The sequence below is a fragment of the Hypanus sabinus genome, chromosome 14, assembly GCF_030144855.1.
Source record: "Hypanus sabinus isolate sHypSab1 chromosome 14, sHypSab1.hap1, whole genome shotgun sequence".
Classification (NCBI taxonomy): Eukaryota; Metazoa; Chordata; class Chondrichthyes; order Myliobatiformes; family Dasyatidae; genus Hypanus; species Hypanus sabinus.
This window is the reverse complement of record NC_082719.1, coordinates 81186002-81208472: the sequence shown is the minus strand read 5'-3', so window position 1 is coordinate 81208472 and position 22471 is coordinate 81186002. Positions and strand designations below refer to the sequence as shown.

Sequence of the window (22471 nt, the reverse complement as noted above, 5' to 3'; positions counted from 1 at the left end):
TATATTCTCTCAGTTTTTTTATTTGCACATTTTGTCTTCTTATGAATTGAATTGACTTTATTACTTACATCCTTCATGTACATGAGGAGTGAAAATTTCCATATTGGCTGTTAGGCAGTTTTTGCCTGTTTTTTTTAAACATTTATTTTGTAAATTCTATTGTATTTCTTCTTTTCCTATAAATGCAATAAAATAAATCTTAAGGTAGTGTATGCACACACTTCATGAATAAATTTACTTTGAACTTTGACAACGAATTTCTCTGTGGCTACAGCAGGGAAACCCCTCTACAGTTGCCACAGTTGGACTTACCTCCTGGTCAATTGTAATAAATGCCACAGTTCTGAAGACTTTCTGTGAAGTACTCCTCTTCCCAATGTGGACAATGAAGAAGCCTTTTAGACTTCTTGCTGATCAACAATAGTGACAGAATAGGTTGCTATGCATGGAGTCAAAGGTGCTCATAGAAAGGACAGAGTTGAGGTTGAGGTCTTAGAAAATCTGTGGCTCCCTGTAACTTTCTGAATCTTCTGTGCTCTTTCTATCCCCTGCCTGGTTGGCATTAGTGAGCCAGATGGATTTTTAACAACAGGCCAGTATATTCATGGTTACCAGTACCAAAACTGGTTTTATTTTAAAATTCCAGATTTATTTAGTTACTGAAGTTCAAATTCCCCAGCTGTAACTGTGGGGTTCGAATTAATTTCTTTAGATTGATGCTCTAGGACACTGGCTGCTAGGTTCAGTAATATTTCCAATAAATTTCCTGCCGCATTGGAGCTAATATGCAGGAATGATGGGAAATGGTTCAAACTGCATCATCTCCACTCCACTTCATTAGTTGATATGTATACTACTATAACCAGTGAAATCCTCCCATATATCAATAGAATCATAGAGTCCAATCGCACAGAAACAAGCCTTTTGGCCACTGATCCTATTCACCTGAATTAGGTCTGTACCATTCTGAAATTCTGTGATTCAGCTATTTGTCTTGCTTGCCTTAACATTGTGGGGCTACCTGGCTCCACCACTTCTTCAGTCACTGCATTCCTGACTCCGTCCACTCTCTGTGTGAAGATGTTTCCTCTCAGATTGACCAATTCCCTCTCAGATTCCAATGAAAGAGGATGCCAGGAATGCAGATCTGCAGATGGTAGCTCCCTATTTTGCATACACTGGAGACAAAGTACCGGTCTATCTGTCTTCCTGATCTACTATGTATGCTGTACCAAGCATCAAAATTAGGAAGAGGGGCATTTGAAAGAAGACCTCAGAAGTGTGGTAATCTACAAGTCAGGTGTTAAGTCCAACTGTGATATCTATAGATGAGTTTCCCTGCTATAGCCACAGGGAAATTCATTGTCAAAGTTCAAAGTACATTTATTATCAAAGTATTTACGTATACTTTATACAACCTTGAGATTTGTCTCCTTACAGGCTGCCGCAAAACATAGAGCCCTTAAAAAAGGAGACGGTCAAGCACCCAATGTTCAAAAAAAAAGGGAACAAATCATGCAAACAATAAAAAGTAAGCCAATAACATTCAGAACTGAAGTTCATGAAAGTGAGTTAACTGCCTCAGAGCCAGTCACAGCTGAACCAGGAGCCCAACAGTTGCAGCAGCCACAGCCCCAATTCAGCCCAAGAGTAAGATGTAGGACATGGTGAGGGCAATTTGTCTTATTGTGCAATGTGCTTAACGATACAGATTTAATGGATATGTTGATTTCAAAAACATTAATACTATATTGTAAAACTAGCAGCAGTTCCTGGAACTGAATAATACCCATTTAGATGTGGAATTCCAGAAGCCAATGATATTTTATCCCTCACAGGATGAGGTCTTATAGATTTCACAGAGCAATTAACAAAATAAATGACATGATTTGGTTCAAATTCTTGCACATCATTCCCTGTTGAAAGCAAATTGTCAAGGTACATTGAGTGAGGTATAATTAAGTTTATCAAAGGATGAAAAGATATACTTACGTCTATAAACCTCTCATAAAATAAAGACTTCAATTGCTTATTTTGTACGTGCAAATGATATCTCTCTAAGATAATATTCTGGAAAGACAAAATTTGTAAAATAATAAATAAGGCATTTTATTACACATACTATTTCAGATCCTACCTTAAACTTTAATGCAGCCTTAATTTCCCTTGCTTTAAAATAATTGAAAAAAATCTGTTTTCCTTGATAGAGATGTTTCTTAAATTAATCAGCATGATCAAGCCTATTACTCATCTCTTCTTGAATGACTAGATGTCAAATTAGGTTTGATAATGTTCCTATAAAGAGCTGTTTTTGGTGATTTTTGCAGAGCTGAAGGCACTATATAAATAAGTAGTGGTTATTTTTATTGCTGTGCTTTTTACTTGCTAGTTTGCTATCTAGGGGGAGTTTTCAATCTGATCAGCTGCTAAGTCAGATTGTTGACTTCATTTTGTTTGGAAAACCACTGACCTGAACATACGACACCATATGGTAGTCAAATCAGACTAGGGAAAATGAACAGCACAGAACTTGATATATTTTTGGTGGATAGCTTTCTTCAAGGTCAGTAGGGAGCGCCATTCCTTCATTGCTGGTATGATTGCTTACATCAGCTTACTATTTCTAAGGTGAAAACTCCTATTCAGGCCCTTTGCATTTATCTTAAATGATCAGTACCAATCTCACATCCAACTTCAATCTATATTTCTTTGTGTTCTTACTAAAGAGAGAGCTGATATCTGGAATGCGCTACCTGGTGAGGCTGTGGAATTAAACACAATTAAAAATTTGATCAGGCATTTAAACAGACACAAATAGGCAAGGCATAGAAAAATTCCGTCCCAAAGTGGAAAAATAGATGGGTAAAATGTTTGGAAGGCTCATTTCTGTCAGTGTGACTCTGCCTCTATAGATGAAAATCTACTTGTTCTTAAAAATGAAAATCACAACTGAAGCAACCGTCTTTTGGGGTGAAGGAAGAATTCCATATTTCCTTATCATTTAGTATTAAGCAAGTATGGGTAAAGTGTGAAAGGTGAAAAGTTTAAGGGGGGCATGAAGGGAAACCTTTTCATTCAGAAGGTCGTGAGAGTGAGGAATGAGCTGTCTGCGCAAGTGGTGCGTGTAAGCTCAATTTCTACATTTAGGAGAAACTCAGATAGGTAAGATTATGCAGGCCTACGGTCCTGGTGCAGTTCGATGGGAGTAGACAAGTAGACTTCTCCCTTGTCTATCCTGCCTGTTATTACCACAAAGAAATTCAGCAGATTTGTCAGGCAAGAGGACAGCGAGGCTTGAGAGGAAGTGCGGCGGTGGCCATTTTCAAATTGTCCAATTGCTTCTCAGATCGGAGTTCTGAGAGGCGGGACTGTGCAGGCGCGTGAAGGAGGCCCGGGAAGGAGGGAAGATATATAAAGCGGAGTGAGCCGGGCGCAGAGTGTAGGGCTTGGGCTCAGAGGACTTAGGTGGAAGAGGGCACAGTAGGCTTATCTTTTAGTTCTTGTATTTTCAGTTATTTGGGAGGTATGAGTGTGAGGGCAGCTTGTTGTTCTCGGTGTCGGATGTGGGAGATCCGGGAGTCTCCGAGCCTCCCGGACATCCACATCTGCGCCGGGTGTGCCGAACTGCAGCTCCTGAGGGACCGAGTTAGGGAACTGGAGCTGCAGCTCGATGACCTTCGCCTGGTCAGGGAGAGTGAGGAGGTGATAGAGAGGAGTTACAGGCAGGTGGTCACTCTGGGACCACGGGAGGCAGATAGGTGGGTTACAGTCAGGAAGGGGAAGAGGCAGGTACTAGAGAGTACCCCAGTGGCTGTACCCCTTGACAATAAGTACTCATGTTTGAGTACTGTTGGGGGGGACAGCCTACCTGGTGGGAGTGACAGTGGCCGAGCCTCCGGCACAGGGAACGGCCCTGTAGCTCAGAAGGGTAGGGTTAGAAGAAAGAGGTCCAAAGTAATAGGGGACTCAATAGTCAGGGGCTCAGACAGGCGTTTCTGTGGAGGTGACCGGGAGTCCCGGATGGTAATTTGCCTCCCTGGTGCCAGGGTTTGGGTCGTTTCTGATCGCGTCCAAGATATCCTGAAGTGGGAGGGTGAAGAGCCAGAGGTCGTGGTACATGTAGGTACCAATGACATAGGAAGGAAAGGGGAAGAGGTCCTTAAGAAAGACTCCAGGGAGTTAGGAAGGAAGTTGAAAAGCAGGACCTCAAAGGTAGTAATCTCGGGATTACTGCCTGTGCCACGCGACAGTGAGAGTAGGAATAGAATTAGGTGGAGGATGAATGCGTGGCTGAGGGATTGGAGCAGGGGGCAGGGATTCAAGTTTCTGGATCATTGGGACCTCTTCTGGGGCAGGAGTGACCTGTTCAAGAAGGACGGGTTACCCTTGAATCATGGGGGGACCAATATCCTAGCGGGGAGGTTTGCTAGGGCTACAGGGCGGACTTTAAACTAGTAAGATGGGGGGCGGGAGACTATTTGAGGAGACTATGGGAGAGGAGGTTAGTTCACCAGTGGAGCAAGTAAATAGACAGTGTGTGAGGGAGGAAAGGCAGGTGATGGAGAAGGGATGCGCTCAGCCCGAAGATGTAGGGGAGAAGAAAGAAAAGGATAATAAATTTGAATGCATTGTTAGGGATGGAAAGAGAGGAGGAGATGGAGAGTATCTTAAATGTATCTATTTTAATGCTTGGAGCATTGTAAGAAAAGGTGGATGAGCTTAAAGCGTGGATTGATACCTGGAATTATGATGTTGTAGCTATTAGTGAAACATGGTTGCAGGAAGGGTGTGTTTGGCAACTAAATATTCTTGGATTTAGTTGCTTCAGGTGTGATAGAGTAGGAGGGGCCAGAGGAGGAGGTGTTGCATTGCTTGTCCGAGAAAATCTTATGGCGGTGCTTTGGAAGGATCGATTAGAGAGCTCCTCTAGGGAGGCTATTTGGGTGGAATTGAGGAATGGGAAAGGTGTAGTGACACTGATAGGAGTGTTTTATAGGCCACCTAATGGGGCGCGTGAGTTGGAAGAGCAAATGTGTAAGGAGATAGCAGATATTTGTTGTAAACACAAGGTGGTGATTGTGGGAGATTTTAATTTTCCACACGTAGACTGGGAAGCTCATTCTGTAAAAGGGCTGGATGGTTTAGGGTTTGTGAAATGTGTGCAGGATAGTTTTTTGCAACAATACATAGAAGTACCGACTAGAGATGGGGCAGTGTTGGATCTCCTGTTAGGGAATGCGATAGGTCAGCTGACAGATGTATGTGTTGGGGTGCACTTCGGGTCCAGTGATCACAATAGCATTAGCTTCAATATAATTATGGAGAAGGAGAGGACTGGACCTAGAGTTGAGATTTTTGATTGGAGAAAGGCTAACTTTGAGGGGATGCGAAGGGATTTAGAGAGAGTGGATTGGGTCAAGTTGTTTTATGAGAAGGATGTAATAGAGAAATGGAGGTCATTTAAGGGTGAAATTATGAGGGTACAGAATCTTTATGTTCCTGTTAGGGTGAAAGGAAAGGTTAAAGGTTTGAGAGCACCATGGTTTTCAAGGGATATTAGAAATTTGGTTCAGAAAAAGAGGGATGTCTACAATAGATATAGGCAGCATGGAGTAAAGGAATTGCTCGAGGAATATAAAGAATGTAAAAGGAATCTTAAGAAAGAGATTAGAAAAGCTAAAAGAAGATACGAGGTTGGTTTGGCAAATAAGGTGAAAGTAAATCCGAAAGGTTTCTACAGTTATATTAAAAGCAAGAGGATAGTGAGGGATAAAATTGGCCCCTTAGAGAATCAGAGTGGTCAGCTATGTGTGGAACCGAAGGAGATGGGAGAGATTTTGAATGATTTCTTCTCTTCGGTATTCACTAAGGAGAAGGATATTGAATTGTCTAAGGTGTGGGAAACAAGTAAGGAAGTTATGGAACCTATGACAATTAAAGAGGTGGAGGTACTGGTGCTTTTAAGAAATTTAAAAGTGGATAAATCTCCGGGTCCTGACAGGATATTCCCCAGGACCTTGAGGGAAGTTTGTGTAGAAATAGCAGGAGCTCTGACGGAGATCTTTAATATGTCATTAGAAACGGGGATTGTGCCGGAGGATTGGCATATTGCTCATGTGGTTCCATTGTTTAAAAAGGGTTCTAGAAGGAAGCCTAGCAATTATAGACCTGTCAGTTTGACATCAGTGGTGGGTAAATTAATGGAAAGTATTCTTAGAGATAGTATTTATAATTATCTGGATAGACGGGATCTGATTAGAAGTAGCCAGCATGGATTTGTGTGTGGAAGGTCATGTTTGACAAACCCTATTGAATTTTTTGAAGAAGTTACGAGGAATGTTGACGAGGGTAAGGCAGTGGATGTAGTCTATATGGACTTCAGCAAAGCCGTTGACAAAGCTCCACATGGAAGGTTGGTTAAGAAGGTTCAGTCGTTAGGTATTAATGCTGGAGTAATAAAATGGATTCAACAGTGGCTAGATGGGAGATGCCAGAGAGTAGTGGTGGATAATTGTTTATCGGGATGGAGGCCGGTGACTAGCGGGGTGCCTCAGGGATGTGTTTTGGGCCCAATGTTGTTTGTAATATACATAAATGATCTGGATGATGGGGTGGTAAATTGGATTAGTAAGTATGCCAATGATACTAAGGTAGGAGGTGTTGTGGATAATGAGGTGGATTTCCAAAGCTTGCAGGGAGATTTATGCCAGTTAGAAGAATGGGCTGAACATTGGCAGATGGAGTTTAATGCTGAGAAATGTGAGGTTCTACATTTTGGCAGGAATAATCCAAATAGAACATACAGAGTAAATGGTAGGGCATTGAGGAATGCAGAGGAACAGAGAGATCTAGGAATAACTGTGCATAGTTCCCTGAAAGTGGAGTCTCATGTAGATAGGGTGGTGAAGAGGGCTTTTGGAACGCTGGCCTTTATAAATCAAAGCATTGAGTACAGTTGGGATGTAATGCTAAAGTTGTACAAGGCATTGGTAAGGCCAAATTTGGAATATTGTGTGCAGTTCTGGTCACCGAATTATAGGAAAGATATCAATAAATTAGAGAGAGTGCAGAGACGATTTACTAGGATGTTACCTGGGTTTCAGCAATTAAGTTACAGAGAAAGGTTGAACAAGTTAGGTCTCTATTCATTGGAGCGTAGAAGGTTGAGGGGGGATTTGATCGAGGTATTTAAGATTTTGAGAGGGATAGATAGAGTTGACGTGAACAGGCTGTTTCCATTGAGAGTAGGGGAGATTCAAACTAGAGGACATGATTTGAGAGTTAGGGGGCAGAAGTTTAAGGGAAACACGAGGGGGTATTTCTTTACTCAGCGAGTGATAGCTGTGTGGAATGAGCTTCCTGTAGAAGTAGTAGAGGCCAGTTCAGTTGTGTCATTTAAGGTAAAATTGGATAGGTATATGGACAGGAAAGGAGTGGAGGGTTATGGGCTGAGTGCGGGTAGGTGGGACAAGGTGAGATTAAGGGTTCGGCACGGACTAGGAGGGCCAAGATGGCCTGTTTCCGTGCTGTGATTGTTATATGGTTATATGGTTATAAGATTTCCCCTTAAGGAAACCAAAATGACATTGGCCTATTTTATCATGTGCCTCTCAGTATCCTGAAACCTCAGCTTTAATAATGAACTCCAGGATCTTCCCAGTTAGTGAAGTCAAGCTAACAGGTCCATAATTTTCTTTCATTTGACTCCCTTGCTTCTTAAAGAGTGGAGTGACATTTATATTTTTTAGTTCTCCAAAGCCATTTCAGAATCTAGTGATTCTTGAATGATCATTACTAATGCCTCCATAATCTCTTCAGCTACCATTTTCAGAGCCCTGAGGTGTAGTCAGTCTGCTCCAGGCGACTTATCTAACCTCAGACCTTACAATTTTCCAAGTATTTTCTCCTTAGTAATAGCAACTACAACTACTGACACCTGACACTCTTGATCTAGTGTGGCCAATCTTCTGATCAAGATGGTGCCAGCGAACAGTGCTTCCTCAGGCAACACCTTCCATATAGTCCACAAAACTGTTCATTTCACTTCCTCTGCATCTTCATTTTACCTTAAGATTTTGGAACTATAAGATGCTGCGACTTACAGCTTGGAGATCGATTGAGTGATATAGTCCTTTTCTCTCTGCGAGAAAATTCCAGTGAGCAGCCTCAAGGTGAAGCGGCTTAGTGACAGGGTGTGAGCTCATGATTTCTTGCTGATTGAAGCATCGAGAGAGATTGAAACATTGAAGCGAATGAGCAAGGCAGGTGGGTGTTCAATGCTGACTACCTGTCTCTCTACCTGAGTTGTAACTCTTTCTCTCTCATGCTATCAGAGGATGTTACTGGAGTTCTGTGATTTATGGATTGCACTTTGGATACTTTCAATTTTATGTTTTTTATATTCTGTGTTTTTGCCCATTCTTTCTTGTTACTGTTTGTCGTGACTTATTATTTTCTTTTGTGGGGGGGGGGGTTTAGGGTTTGATGTTCTTATTGCAGTTTGCGCAGTTTTTTTTACGTGGGAGGTCGATGATCGTGTTGCTGTTCTTTCTTCTTGCTGCTTGCGTGATTCATTTTTTTGTATGGGGTGGGGAGTTGATGTTTTTCTTTGAATGACTTCCATGGTTTTCTTTGTTTTATGGCTGTCTGGAGAAGACAGATCTCAGAGTTGCATACTGTATATGTACTTTGGTAAGAAATGAACCTTTAATCCTTTTTAACCTTTGAACCTATAACTAAGACACTCTAGTCCAGGTGGTGTCTTTGTAAATCTCTTCTGTACCATCTATTATCTCACCTATAACAGGATGACAAAAATTGTACTCAGAGACAATCTCACTGATGCCCTATGTAACTACAACATGATGTTCTTACCCCTATACCTGATGACCTGACTGATGAAAGCCAGCATGCTAAGCACCTTTTTCACCACCCTGTCTACTTGCATGGCCAGTTTCAGTCAACTGTGCTCTTGTAGTCACTGTTCCACGACACTGGACAATGCACTGCCATTCACTTCAGAGGTCCTAACCAGGTTTGAATGTCCAACATGCATTATCTCATATTTATCGAAGTTGAAATCCATTTGCTATTTCTCAGCCTATCTCCCTAGCTGATCAAGATCTCTTTGTAATTCATTATAATCTGTTAACACATTTAGATCATTCTTGAATCTTTTACATACTAAGAAACATTATCCAAGGTCATGACTCATTTTATCTCAACTCAGAAATTAACTTTCTGTGTATCTCTATTCCTTTAACTAAACCATTGGTTTAAAAGAGCGTAAAAATAAGACTGCAGTCCGTACACTGGGAACAGTAATTCTTATATTTTATTAATCAATTATGATTCTTTTGACGCCAATCTAGTTAATTGCTTCCCAACCATTAGCTAACCCAAAGGAACAAAACTGGTAACCTATAATACCCCAGAGAAGGCATTACCACCAGAAACAATAATACAACAGTGAATAAGAGATGTTAGTTGAACCTCAGAATTTTCTATTATCTTTCTGTGCTTACATTTATGTCTTTACCAACATTTGGGTTTTTCAAATCAAAAATGACTCTGATATTAAGTTTTTCTTATTAATCCATCAAAGAGGTTTATAACTAGTTAGGATGAAATTAGACTCAAACCTAACAATTTTGGCAGATGTGTTAGATTAAAATCTAGATTCAACAATTCAGCAGGAGGTTGTTATGAGGAAATGACTCTGGAAGGAGGGTATGCTTCCTATTCAATAGAACCATTGCAAATTTTCCTGCCCTCAAATTTACCTGCTCTATTTCCGACACCTCCATCCCCTTCCTGGAACTGAGGGCAACAATTTTTTCTTAAGTGTTTTAATTTAAAATATCATCCACTTCATTTAAAACAAATTCATCAGAGATTTTGATTCCACAACATTTTCTGAAAGGTTTTCCATATCTTGGTAATCAACTGTATCAATGAATTCCTTGTAAATTTGCTGATGATTTAAATTTATGTCTCCAATTTAATAGTTCAAACCAATTTCCCAATCCATCGTGTTTAAACCACATGAATGTCCACTTTTCCCCTTATTTGCCAGAAAAAAATCAGAATCAGAATCAGGTTTATTATCGCCGGCATGTGACGTGAAATTTGTTCACTTAGCAGCATTGTTAACTTAACAATGCAATACATAATCTAGCAGAGAGAAAATAATAAATGAATAAGTAAATCAATAGGATATATTGAATAGATTTTAAAAAATGTGCAAACACAGAAATACTGTATATTTTTAAAAAAGTGAGGTAGTGTCCAAAGATTCAATGTCCATTTAGGAATTGGATGGTGGAGGGGAAGAAACTGTTCCTGAATTGCTGAGTGTGTGCCTTCAGGCTTCTGTACCTCCTACCTGATGGTAACAGTGAGAAAAGGGCATGCCCTGGGTGCTGGAGGTCCTTAATAATGGACACTGCCTGTCTGAGACACTGCTCCCTAAAGGTGTCCTAGTTACTTTGTAGGCTAGTGACCAAGATGTAGCTGACTAGATTTACAACCTTCTGCAGCTTCTTACGGTCCAGTGCAGAAGCCCCTCCATACCAGACAGTGATGCAGCCTGTCAAAATGCTCTCCACGGTACAAATATAGAAGTTTTTGAGTGTATCTGTTGACATGCAAAATCTCTTCAAACTTCTAATAAAGTATAGCTGCTGTCTTGCCTTCTTTATAACTACCTAGGTATGTTAAGACCAGGTTAGCTTCTCAGGGATCCTGACACCCAGGAAGTTGAAGCTGCTCACTCTCTCCACTTCTGATTCCTCTATGAGGATTGGTATGTTTTCTCTCATCTTATTTTTCTTGAGGTCCACAATCAGCTCTTTTGTCTTACTGACGTTGAGTGCCAGGTTGTTGCTGCGGCACCACTCCACTAGTTGGCACATCTCTCTCCTGTATGCCCTCTCATTACCACCTGAGATTCTACCAACAATGGTTGTATCATCATCAAATTTATAGATGGTACTTGAGCTATGCTAAGCCACACAGTCATGGGTATATAGAGAGTAGAGCAGTGGGCTAAGCACACACCCATGAGGTGCACCAGTGTTGATTGTCAGCACAGATTGTAGTCTTCCAGTTAGGAAGTCAAGGATCCAATTGCAGTGGGAGGTACAGAGGCCCAGGTTCTGCAACTTCTAAATCAGGACTGTGGGAATGATGGTGTTAAATGCTGAGCTATAGTCGATGAACAGCATCCTGACATAGGAGTTTGTGTTGTCCAGGTGGTCTAAAGCTGTGTGGAGAGCCATTGAGATTGTGTCTGCCGTTGATCTATTGTGGCAATAGGCAAATTACAATGGGTTGTTGAGGCAGGAGTTCAGTCTAGTCATGACCAACCTCTCAAAGCATTTCATCATTGTTGATGTGAGTGCTACCGGGTGATAGTCATTAAGGCACCTCACATTATTCTTCTTAGGCACTGGTGTAATAGTTGCCTTTTTGAAGCAAGTGGGAACTTCTGCCTGTAGCAGTGAGAGGTTGAAAACGTCCTTGAATACTCCCGCCAGTTGGTTGGCACAGGTTTTCAGAGCCTTACTAGGTACTCCATCCAGACCTTCCGCCTTGCGAAAGTACACTCGCTTTAAAGGCAGCCTAACATCAGCCTCTGAGACAGAGATCACAGGGTCATCAGGTGCAGCAGGGATCTTCACAGCTGTAGTTGTATTCTCCCTTTCAAAAAAGGTATTGAGTTCATCTGATAGTGAAGCATCGCTGCCATTCATACTGTTGGGTTTTGCTTTGTAGGAAGTAATGTCTTGCAAACCCTGCCAGAGTTGCCGTGCATCAGAGGTCACCTCCAAACTCGTTTGAAGTTGTCTTTTCACCCTTGAAATAGTCCTTCGCACATCAACCCTCATTTTCTGGTATAGGCCTGGGTTGCCAGACTTGAATGCCACAGATCTAGCCTTCAGCAGTTCATCCACGGTTTTTGGTTTGGGAATGTACAGTAAGTCTTTGTAGGCACACACTCATTCACACAGGTTTTAATGAAGTTGGGAACAACTGCAGCATACTCATCCAGGTTCAAAGATGAATCCCTGAATACAGTCCAGTCCACCGATTCAAAGCAATCCTGTAGTTGCTCCTGTGTTTCCCTTGTCCATACCTACTTGGTCCTCACTGCTGGTGCTGCAGTCTTCAGTCTCTGCCTATACTCAGGGAGTAGAAGTACAGCCAGATGATCAGACTCCCCAAAGTGAGGGCGTGGAATAGCATCGTAGGCATTCTTGATGGTGGTGTAGCAATGGTCCAGTGTTTTCGTTCCTCTGGTATTAGAAGTGATCTGTTGATGTTAGTTGCTTAGTGATTTTTTTTCAGACTGGCCTGGTTAAAATCTCCCAAAACGTTGGTGAAGGCATTAGGGTGCACTGTTTCATGCAAGTTGATCCCATTACTCAAATCATCTAAAGCCTATGTGACATTGGCCTGAGGTGGTATGTAAACTGCTACTAAAATGATCCCAGAGAAATCCTGTGGTAGGTAAAAATGACCTCACTTTAGTGCTAGATGTTCTAGGTCTGGTGAGCAGAATTGGGACAGCACTGATATACCTGAGCACCAAGAAGAGTTGATCATGAGGCATACTCCTCCACCTCTACTTTGAACCTCAACATTCAGATCAAAGCATCTTGTTGATGGCTGGTTAAGTGAGTGGCAGTCCAATGAGAGTCTTTGATCAATGACCAAGGACATTAATTTGAAACTAAATTAAGAAGCACTTATACCCGATCAGGTAAGTAAATAAAATGAAAGTCAAGACAATTAAATTAATGCTTTAAGAATGAATGTTCTAGTTTACATAAATAATCATAATGGGAAATAGTACGGCTTCCCCAGTACATCTTGGAGATGTGGGGGGGGGGGGGCGGGGGTGCTAAAGATAGAAGCAAACTTCAATTTAATTTCACAAATCTGCAAATGCTGTAAATCCAAGAAACACACACAAGCAGCATTTATGGAAAAGAGTAAACAGTCAACATTTCGGGCCCAGACTCTTGAAGGTTCTAACTGTACCCAATTTGGCTGCAGTATTCCTTCATCTGCATTGCATCTACTACCACTTCAGAATGCCCCAATTTCCAGCAATGAAGCATCCAGCAAAGCAGATGAAGGAATATTGTAGCTAATTTGGGCACAATTAGATCCTACAAACAGTAATGTGAAAAGATAAGCCAATATGCCTTAATGATGTTGCTTGTAGATTAAATATTAGCTACTTCACTGCAGAATCACCATGCTATTCTTCAAAAATAGTGCTATTGACTAATACCCTGAGGAAAAAAAAATGGGGCCTGTGTAGAAACATCATCTGAAATGAACCCTTCAACAGTGCCACATTTGTTCACAAGCCTACAGGCACTGGAAATCCAAGGCAACACACACAAAATGCTGGAGGAACTCAGCAGGTCAGGGTGTGTCTATGGAAAGGAGTAAACAGTCAGCCGGGGTGCTGATCTGTATTTGCTGGAGCCACACATCTGCAAGTGAAGCAGCCCAGCCAACCTGTAACAAATCCTAGACAGCATTCCAGCATTGGCCAATAAGGTAATTGCTCTGCAATAGTGACAGGCAATGACTATCTCTGACCTTTGATAATATTTCTATCATCAGGACCCCATCATCAACATCTTCCAGTTGTCACTGACCAATGAGTAACATATATACACTGGTGACAAGAGCAGCTCAGTGGTTGGGTATTCCAATAATATCACACAACTCCTTATCCCCAAAGTCTTTTTTATCATCTACAAGGCAGCCGAATGAAGCTGAAACCATCCAAGATAGAGAACTCTCTTTAACTGACACCTCAAACACCACTAAGATTTAAGATTAAATTAGCTTTATTGGTCACATGTACATCAAAACATGCAGTAAAATGTGTTGTTTGAGTCAATGGCCTTCACAGTCCAAGGATGTTCTGGGTTCAGTAAGTGTTGCCAGGCTCCCAGCACAAATGTAGCATGCCCACAGCGTACTTATCCTAACCTGTATGTCCTTGAGATGTGGGAGGAAGCTGGAGCACCTGGTTTCAGGCCTCAGGAAGGATGTAGAGCTCCTCACAGACAGTGACAGACTTGGTCACTGGGACTGCAAAAGCACTATGCTAACTGCTATGCTACTGTGCCATTATAGGCATCCATTCTCTAAAATAATAGTGCATTTTGGCTACAATTATTTGTCCAGGCTACTTCAACAGTACCTCCCAAACCCATGATCCGGCCACTAATGGCGAGGATAGTAGGTGCATGACACTTAAACAACATTTTGTCTTTGATGTACGTTGTCAGTCCTTCAGTGATACTGAGTTTAAGCTCTGGATGTCTCTACTCAACAACACTGTGGTAGTACTTCCACCAGAAAAAGTATAGTAGTTCACAAAGGCAGCTCACTGCCACCTACTCACTGGCAATTGGGATGGGCTATAACTGTTGGCTTAGCCAGTGATGTACACTTCCCATTATATGATTAAGTAAATTTCTCAACCATATCCAGAGCAGTGCAGTCCAGGGCTGAGCATTTGACATGGAACATAGAACAGTACAGCACAGTACAGACCCTTCAGTCCACGATGTTGTGCCTATTCTAAGATCAATCTAACATAACCCTCCATTTTTCTAACATCCATGTGCCTAACTAAGAGCTTCTTAATTGTTTCTAATGTATCTACTGCTACTACACCCCCACCGTCACCCAGGCAAGGTGTTTCATGCACCCACCACGCCCTGTGTAAAAAAACTATCTCTGACATCCCCTATACTTTCCTCCTATCACTTAATTATGCCCCTCTTATTAGGCCTAGGAAAAAATGTATTTGGCTATCCACTCAGTCTATGCCTCTCCCTCCTTCACTCCAAATAGAAAAGCTTAGGTTGCTCACCCTATCCTCATAAGACATGCTCTCTAGTCTAGACAGCAGCCTGGTAAAACACCTCTGTCATTTACCAATTTACAGTTGGCTCCACTTGAGATGGAGACCTGGCTTTCAGCCAGTGTGACACATGAATATTGAAGAGGATAGTGGGGGTGAACTTTTACTCCAGGTGAGACCCCCCCATAGCCCATGGAGAAGAGAGGAGTTTAATCCAAATGTAGGTCTATGCTTTTATTCTGCTACTGAAAACCATTCGAGTGGTAGGAATCCAGAGAAAAACACCTTAATTTATTTTTCCAAAGTACCTGCAGCAAAAACTACATGGAAAATTGGAAACTCTGCCTCACAGTTCATTGGCTTGCTGTATTTAATCTGCATTTAATTAACTGGAATCTGTATTTAATTCTATCAAAAGGGAAAACAACAGAAAAAACAGATTTTAGATTTCCTTGGCATATCTAACTTTGAGCTCTCTGCTGTTTCCCTCTCCACTGCAAATAGCTAAGTCTCCTCATTTTTACCAGGGACTATGAAAGACATTTACATATATTTGTCAGGCTTCTGTTTAAAAAGTTTCCTTGATCAATCTGTGAACTGAATATGGTTTTTAAATGTAAGCTGGTTACAAGAGCATGTTTGTAAATTAGTCATAGCCTTCTGATGTTAGGTAATGACTCAAGCAGAAGGTGAGATCAGGTATCTAGTTGTCCGCATCACAATTAAAATACATTTGCAGACATAAGGCCAAATTTGTCCATTACTGCCTGGTGAGGCAGTTTGTGCTCTTTCAAGTTTACTTACTCCATTTGGAATGAGAATTGGGCAATTCCTTCAGATGAATACTTAGCTGCTATTCACTATCAAAGAAATAACAATCAAAATTTATTCTTTCTTTCAAGATTTTATTTAATTTGTCAGCCAGCTCACTCCCACGCTGGATTAAATAACGCAAAACTATTCTGTGAGAAAAGAGATTGTTAAGTGCTGTTGCAAGTGTCAGGCTCGAAGTAACTGAATGGGCATTTCAAAGTCAGTAATTGTCTTCACTCGTAAACATTTAATGGCTTGCACTGCCCATATTTGCTGAAATTTAATGAATAGCAATGTGACTTCATGCAGAATGCAGAAGAAAGGTTGCCATAAAGTGCAAGGAAGTAGATGTGACAACGATAGCAAGTCACATTGTTACGATCGTTTTTTCTGGCAGCTAATTTTGTATGAATTACCACAATGTAACAAGCAACAAAAATATCAGTGCATTACTCTGCAAGTCTTCAAAAAAGAAAAAAAATCATAAAATAATGTTTCCCCAGAACAATTTTATTTAAATATGCTTTCCATCTTCATACTTAAGTAGACAAAATGATAGAATGTTAATTATTGTTCTGATGAAATGCATATTAACTGGTAGGAGTGGTAAATCCACGTGTGTCCACTCCATAGCAGCTTAACATTATATCTTTGAACAACCTAATTAGTGAAAATACAGCCTGTTTCTTTCCCATATGTGCTTGTACGTTTAGGCCATATCTTTAGAACTATTAAAAATGGTGGAATGCATATTTGTGGTTGTTTTCCTGTGTTTATAACCTTCTGGTGATGATAATGGTAAAAACAGCAATGTAGGAGATAAAATAGAGTGGTTTAAAAATAACTAGAAACATTTTACAAGATATTGACTAGAATCATTGAATCCTGGAGGTTTAAACACTTACCTTATTGTATCTCCGCTGGTTGTGAGAGAGCAATCAAATCTAATTGTACTTCCTGGCCAGGAGTCTTTTAGGTTACTTAATTCAGGTATGAATCTATAATAGAAAATTTATGACAGAAATTAAGTTCATTTTCTCCATTGTGTCAACGCTTTCAAAAGATATATCTTTCTGAAGCAACACACACAAAATGCTGGAGAAACTCAGCAGGTCAGGCAGCATCTATGGAAATGATAAACAATCAGCATTTCAGGCCAGGATCTTTCCTCAGGACTGAAAAGGAACGGGGAAGGTGCCAGAGTTAGAAGGTGGGGAGGTGGGAAGGAGGATAGCTAGAAGGTGATAGGTGAAGTCCGAGGGTAGGACTGGAGGTGAAGAAATCTGATAGGTAAGGAGAATGGACCATAGGAGAAAGGGAAGGAGGAGGAGACCCAAGGGAAGGTGAGAAAAGAGGTAAGTGGGGGAGTGGGGAATAGAAGAGGGGAGGGGGAGAGAAATGTTTTTGACTGTGAGGAAAAGGCTGGAGGCTACCCATACAGACTATACCTTTTCGGTATCCAGATTGTTCTTAAGTTAGATGATATGTCCCTCCACCTCCCTTTCAAGCATCTAGATTCTAACCCAAGGGATACAGAAGACTCTGTAGCCAGAATCTGGAGCAATAAGCAATGCGCAGGAGAAACTCAGGGAGTGACACAACAACTGTGGGAGGAAGGAAGTTGTCGACTTGAATTAGTTTCTAACTCTCACCTCACTTTCAGTGAAAAGCTTTCCACTTCACTCTCTGAGCCAACTACTTCAAATCCCAGCCCCTGGTCATGTACCCTTTATAAAAGGAAATAGGTCCTGCCTAACCTCTACTTATAATTTTAAATTATGTCTACAGTATTAAATCTTGCCTTAATCTCCTCTGTTTGAACAAGAAGACTTTCAGTTTAATATGATATACAGTAACAGTTCTCATAGTTAATTCAATAATGCATTCCTGGGTTTGACTATTTCAAAACTATTGCTCTTTCCTTGTGGTCTTTTTTAATATCAGTTTTTCCTTATTCTGTGGTGGGAATGAATAACTACCAGAGAATCTCTAGCACCGCTGCCTGAACCCAGCTATTTGTTGTATGTGGCTACTTCATCTGGAAAGTTTTGATTACCCTTCACTGTCACTGGAGGATGTTGGTGGATCCCAAGGGGGGATGGTGTAGTGACAATTAGAAACTTGCTGGGGAATAAAAGGAACATGCTTATTGCATCTACTGCACCGGTGACCAGACTGATTCTGCTATTTGGTGTTTCGGCATCTGAGTATAGATAGCCTGCCATGTGGACAACCCTAGAAGTGCCACTGTCGTGGCTCTGCCCCGAGCTATTAAAAACTGCAGCCGATTAATACATCCGATCACAGGAATCTGGTCTCCAGCACGTTGTTGTGAGCAGCTGCTACATTGCTATGGTGAAGGCATAAGTTTGTTCGTTGACATTGACATTTTTTTTACCAGTATGTTTTAACCACTGCATCTTTATAGTGCAGAGTTAAGTATGATGTGTGCACACCCAGTGAGACAAAGAATAATTCTTAAGGTATTTTACAGAAGTTAATGATTGATAGTAAATACGTGTCTTTGCGAAACATTAAGTGAAATGTAACCAAGGTGCAGAGTTTTATTTTAATGTGTCTGGCAACTAAAATTCAACAGGAAAATAATATTCAGTATTAAATGTGTAAAGATATTTATGAATTGTAAGGAGAATAATTAGCTTTAAGGGGAGAATTTTTTAAGTGAACTATGTTCATGCTGATTTTAAACTTAAATCTGATTTTCTGAATGAGATACATTTTTTGCAGAACTAGCATGTGTTATGAGAGTTCAAGGTTAGGAGTGTTAAGAATTCTGTGCTTAGTGGAAACCAAAAAACAGATTTTAAAAAGCTCCGGCTGTTCCAGCACCCCAGGATTAAACATGTAAGAAAGGCAGGTGCTTGGAACCTAGCAGAGCCCCAACCCTTGTATGCACTAAGGAAATGATAGCAGCAATTGGACCCAACAGCATTTTATTTCTCCTCCGACAGTGGTGGTCACTGTTGCTGGGCACTTGCCTCAAAGCTGAGGTGCAGTAGAAGAGAACTGGAATGTGAAGAAAAAAGGGAGATTATCTTTATTTGTCATATGTGTTTTGAAGGGCTGAAACATACAGTGAAATAGGTCATCTTTGTCAAATAGAATCGATGAGGATTGTGCTGGGGCGAGCCCACAAGTAATGTAATGCCAACAAAGCATGTCTATATTTCACTGACTCTAACAGTATATCTGTAGAATGTGGGAGGCAGTCAGCAAACAGCAGTGGGAACTGAACCCCAATAGGTGATTGATGGCACTGGAAAACAGTTGTGTTAACCGCTACACTACCATTCTACCCTAGGAGATCCAATGGGTAATTTAGTTCCTGAGTAACACTGTATATAATAGGAACAGGATCTCTTAGAGCTGGGAGTTCTAATATCTCTGACCCTCAGTAAATCACCAACGATAGACAAAGGACAGGTGCATTTAATACTGCACACTTGTGTGAAAGTGATTCTAAATAGGACCCTGACTGAGTTTGGGTGATTTAATTTCTGAGCCATGGCTGATCCAAGGCAGGCGCCTCAGGAAGGAGGCAGAATTTCTTGTCACAAAATGCTCCCACTCACTGCCTTCTTTGCCCCACACCCTCCCGGACCTCCATCTCTGCATTCTATGAACATTTGCCCCATTTTCTCAGATCAAGCTGGAAGCCTGAGATGTTTATTGATGGAAATTTAAGGGCTCTCAGGTCAGGTGAATGGACTATTCCCAAATGAAGGATTCCCACTAGGAGCAGGTTAAATACTTTGTTCTAATGGTGAGTCTTACAAAATATGTGTGGAAAAAATAATTAATTTTATTGAAGGAGTAGAATTGTAAGAAACAGGAGTGAATGTCTGATTTGTGATCTTAGACCAGTGATCCTTGTACTTTGATATCTAAAAGCAGATTTAGAAACTTACATTGCAATGCCAGTGACACCTGAGTTTGAAAATAAATGATATTAATACCAGCAGAAGGCGGCACTGGAGTGTAGTGGTTAGTGCATTCGCCTTACATGGGCCGTGATCACTGATCGGGGTTTGATGCCCACCACTGCAGTAAAGAGTTTGTATATTCTCCCCATGACTAGATGGGTTTCCTTTCGATACTCCAGTTTTCTCCCATGTTCCAAAGGTGACCAGGTTGGGGTTAATGAGTTGTGGGCATGCTAAGTTGGTGCTGGAAATGTGGTGACACCTGTAAGGTGTCCCAAGCACAATCCTTGGACTGTGTTGGTTGTTGATACAAATGATGCATTCTACTTTATGTTTCAATAGTTCGATGTATATGTGACAAGTAAAAGGTAATCTTTAATGCAGTATTTAATCTTTAATACTTAATGTAGACAATTTCCATAGGGGTTCTTCTGATTATCTGCTGTAACTTTGCTGGGGAATTTGTCCATATGCATATCTTGGGCTAGGAACTATTGTATTTCTGTAGAAGCACGTCAACATTTCACTGTGCACACAAGGTGCTAGTTTTGTGTTGTACCAAAAGAAGTCAGCTTTCCAAAGGACATTGGGTCAAACCATTAGGAATCCTTAGTCTTCAGTGGGGTTGAATTCAGAAACGTTAGGGTTGTGACTATAAATACCTGAAAAGCAGACGTTTTAGAGCAAGGTTTTCTGGCATGATCTGAAGCAAAAGATAGTCAGCAATTTTCAATTCCTCAATGTTACCATTTCAAGGGATCTGTCCTGGGTCCAGCATGTAATGCTATTACAAAGGAAGCACAGCAGTGCCTTTACCTTCTTCAAAGTTTGGGAAGATTGGGCATGTCATCTAAAACTTTGACAATCTTGTATAGATGTGTGCTGCAGAGTATATTGCCATTACGGCCTGGTATGGAAACAGTGCTGCCCTTCACAGAAAAACCTACAAAAAGCAGTGGGTATGACCCAGTCCATCATGGATAAAACACTCCCCACCACTGGGCACATCAATGCAGAGCACATCCGCAAGAAAGCAGCTTCCATTATCAAAGACCTCACAATTCTGGCCATGCTTCCTTTTTGCTGCTGCCATCTGGAAGAAGGTACAGGAGTCTTAGAACACACACCATCAGGTCAGAGACTGTTATTTCCTCTCAGCCATCACCTCTTGAACCAGAAGATATAACTTCATGCAACTTCACTTGCCCCACCACTAAACTGTTCAAAGGCTTTTCATCTCATGATCACAATGTTTATTGCTTATTTATTTCTATTAATATTACTTTGTTTTCTTTTTGCATTTGTTTTTATTGCATATTGATTGTTGTCTGTCCTGTTTGTGTGATCTTTCATTAATTCTATTACAGTTCTTATATTTACTGTGACTGCTTGCAAGAAAATAAATCTCAAGGTTGTATATGGGGACAATACGCACTTTGATAATAAATTTACTTTGAGCTTTGAGTTTATAATGTGACAGTTCTGAAAGGGAATAACTATTGAAAGCAATCGCTTGAGTTCATTTGGAGCCGCCTTACCTGCAAGTATTGCATGGGACAATGTGAGCACCTTCCACCACTGAACCTAGGAAATGACTAATATCATCATCCTCTTTCTCCACAAAGAAAGGTTAATGACACTAGGGATTATGGATCCATCTTGTCTTACTCACTGGCCAATTCTATATCTGTGGCTGAGACAGCTGTGTATGCTGGAATTCTCTGGCCTGTTCCTGCATTTAAAACCATATGGTTTCTCACTTATTGATGTCACAGCTGTGTGGCCATTGGCCTCCATATGATTCAAAGGAATATGCCCCAGTATAACTTTCAGCTATATTAATGATTGCTTTTAGTGCTGAGATGTCCATGTTCGAAGTACTTCTACCTGCATAAAATGTGCTGTGCAATAGAGTCCTGATTGAGAAGTTGCAGAATCTGGGCCTCTGTACCTCCTTCTGCAATTGGATTCTTGACTTCTAACCCGAAGACCACAAGCTGTGCAGGTTGGTGATAACATATCCTCCTCCCTGATCATCAACACTGGTGCATCTCAGGGATGTGTGCTTAGCCCACTGCTTTACTCTCTATATACAAATGACCGTGTGGCTAGGTGTAGCTCAAATACCATCTATAAATTTGCTGACATTGTTGACATTGCTGACATTGTTGGTAGAATCTCAGGTGGTGACAAGAAGGCGTACAGGAGTGAGATATGCCAACTAGCGGAGTGGTGCCCAAGCAACAATCTGGCACTCAGTGTCAGTACGATGAAAGAGCTGATTGTGGACTTCAGGAAAGACAAAGGAGCACATACCAATCCTCACAGAGTGATCAGAAGTGGAGAGAGTAATCAGCTTCAAGTTCCTGGGTGTCAAGATCTCTGAAGATCTAACCTGGTCCCAGTATATCGATGTAGTTATAAAGAAGGCAAGACAGCAGCTATACTTTATTAGGAGTTTGAGGAGATTTGGCATGTCAACAAATACACTCAAAAACCTCTATAGTTTTACGGCGGAGAGCATTCTGACAGGCTTCATCACTGTCTGGTATGGGGATGGGGGCTACTGCACAGGACAGAAAGAAGCTACAGGGTGTTGTAAATCTAGTCAGCTCCATCTTGGGTACTAGCCTACTAAGTACCCAGGACATCTTCAGGGAGCGGCAAGGCAGCGTCCATTATTAAGGACCTCCAACACCCAGGGCATGCCCTTTTCTCACTGTTACCATCAGGTAGGAGGTACAGAAGCCTGAAGGCGCACACTAAGCAATTCAGGAACAGCTTCTTCCCTCCGCCATAAGGAGCGCAAAACTGT

At 41.2% G+C, this 22471-nt stretch overlaps 1 protein-coding gene and 1 long non-coding RNA gene across 2 annotated transcripts in view; one reads left to right on the top strand and one right to left on the bottom strand.

The window, feature by feature from the left end:
* Positions 1–22471, top strand: part of LOC132404917 (uncharacterized) — a 299452-nt gene that overhangs the window by 19268 nt on the left and 257713 nt on the right. The gene's annotated exons all lie outside the window — the stretch shown is intronic.
* Positions 1992–17457, bottom strand: LOC132404440 (uncharacterized). Its single transcript, XR_009515542.1, has 3 exons — positions 17365–17457; positions 16618–16710; positions 1992–2070 (listed from the first exon to the last, which is right to left on the bottom strand). It is a non-coding gene; the product is annotated as an uncharacterized LOC132404440 (long non-coding RNA).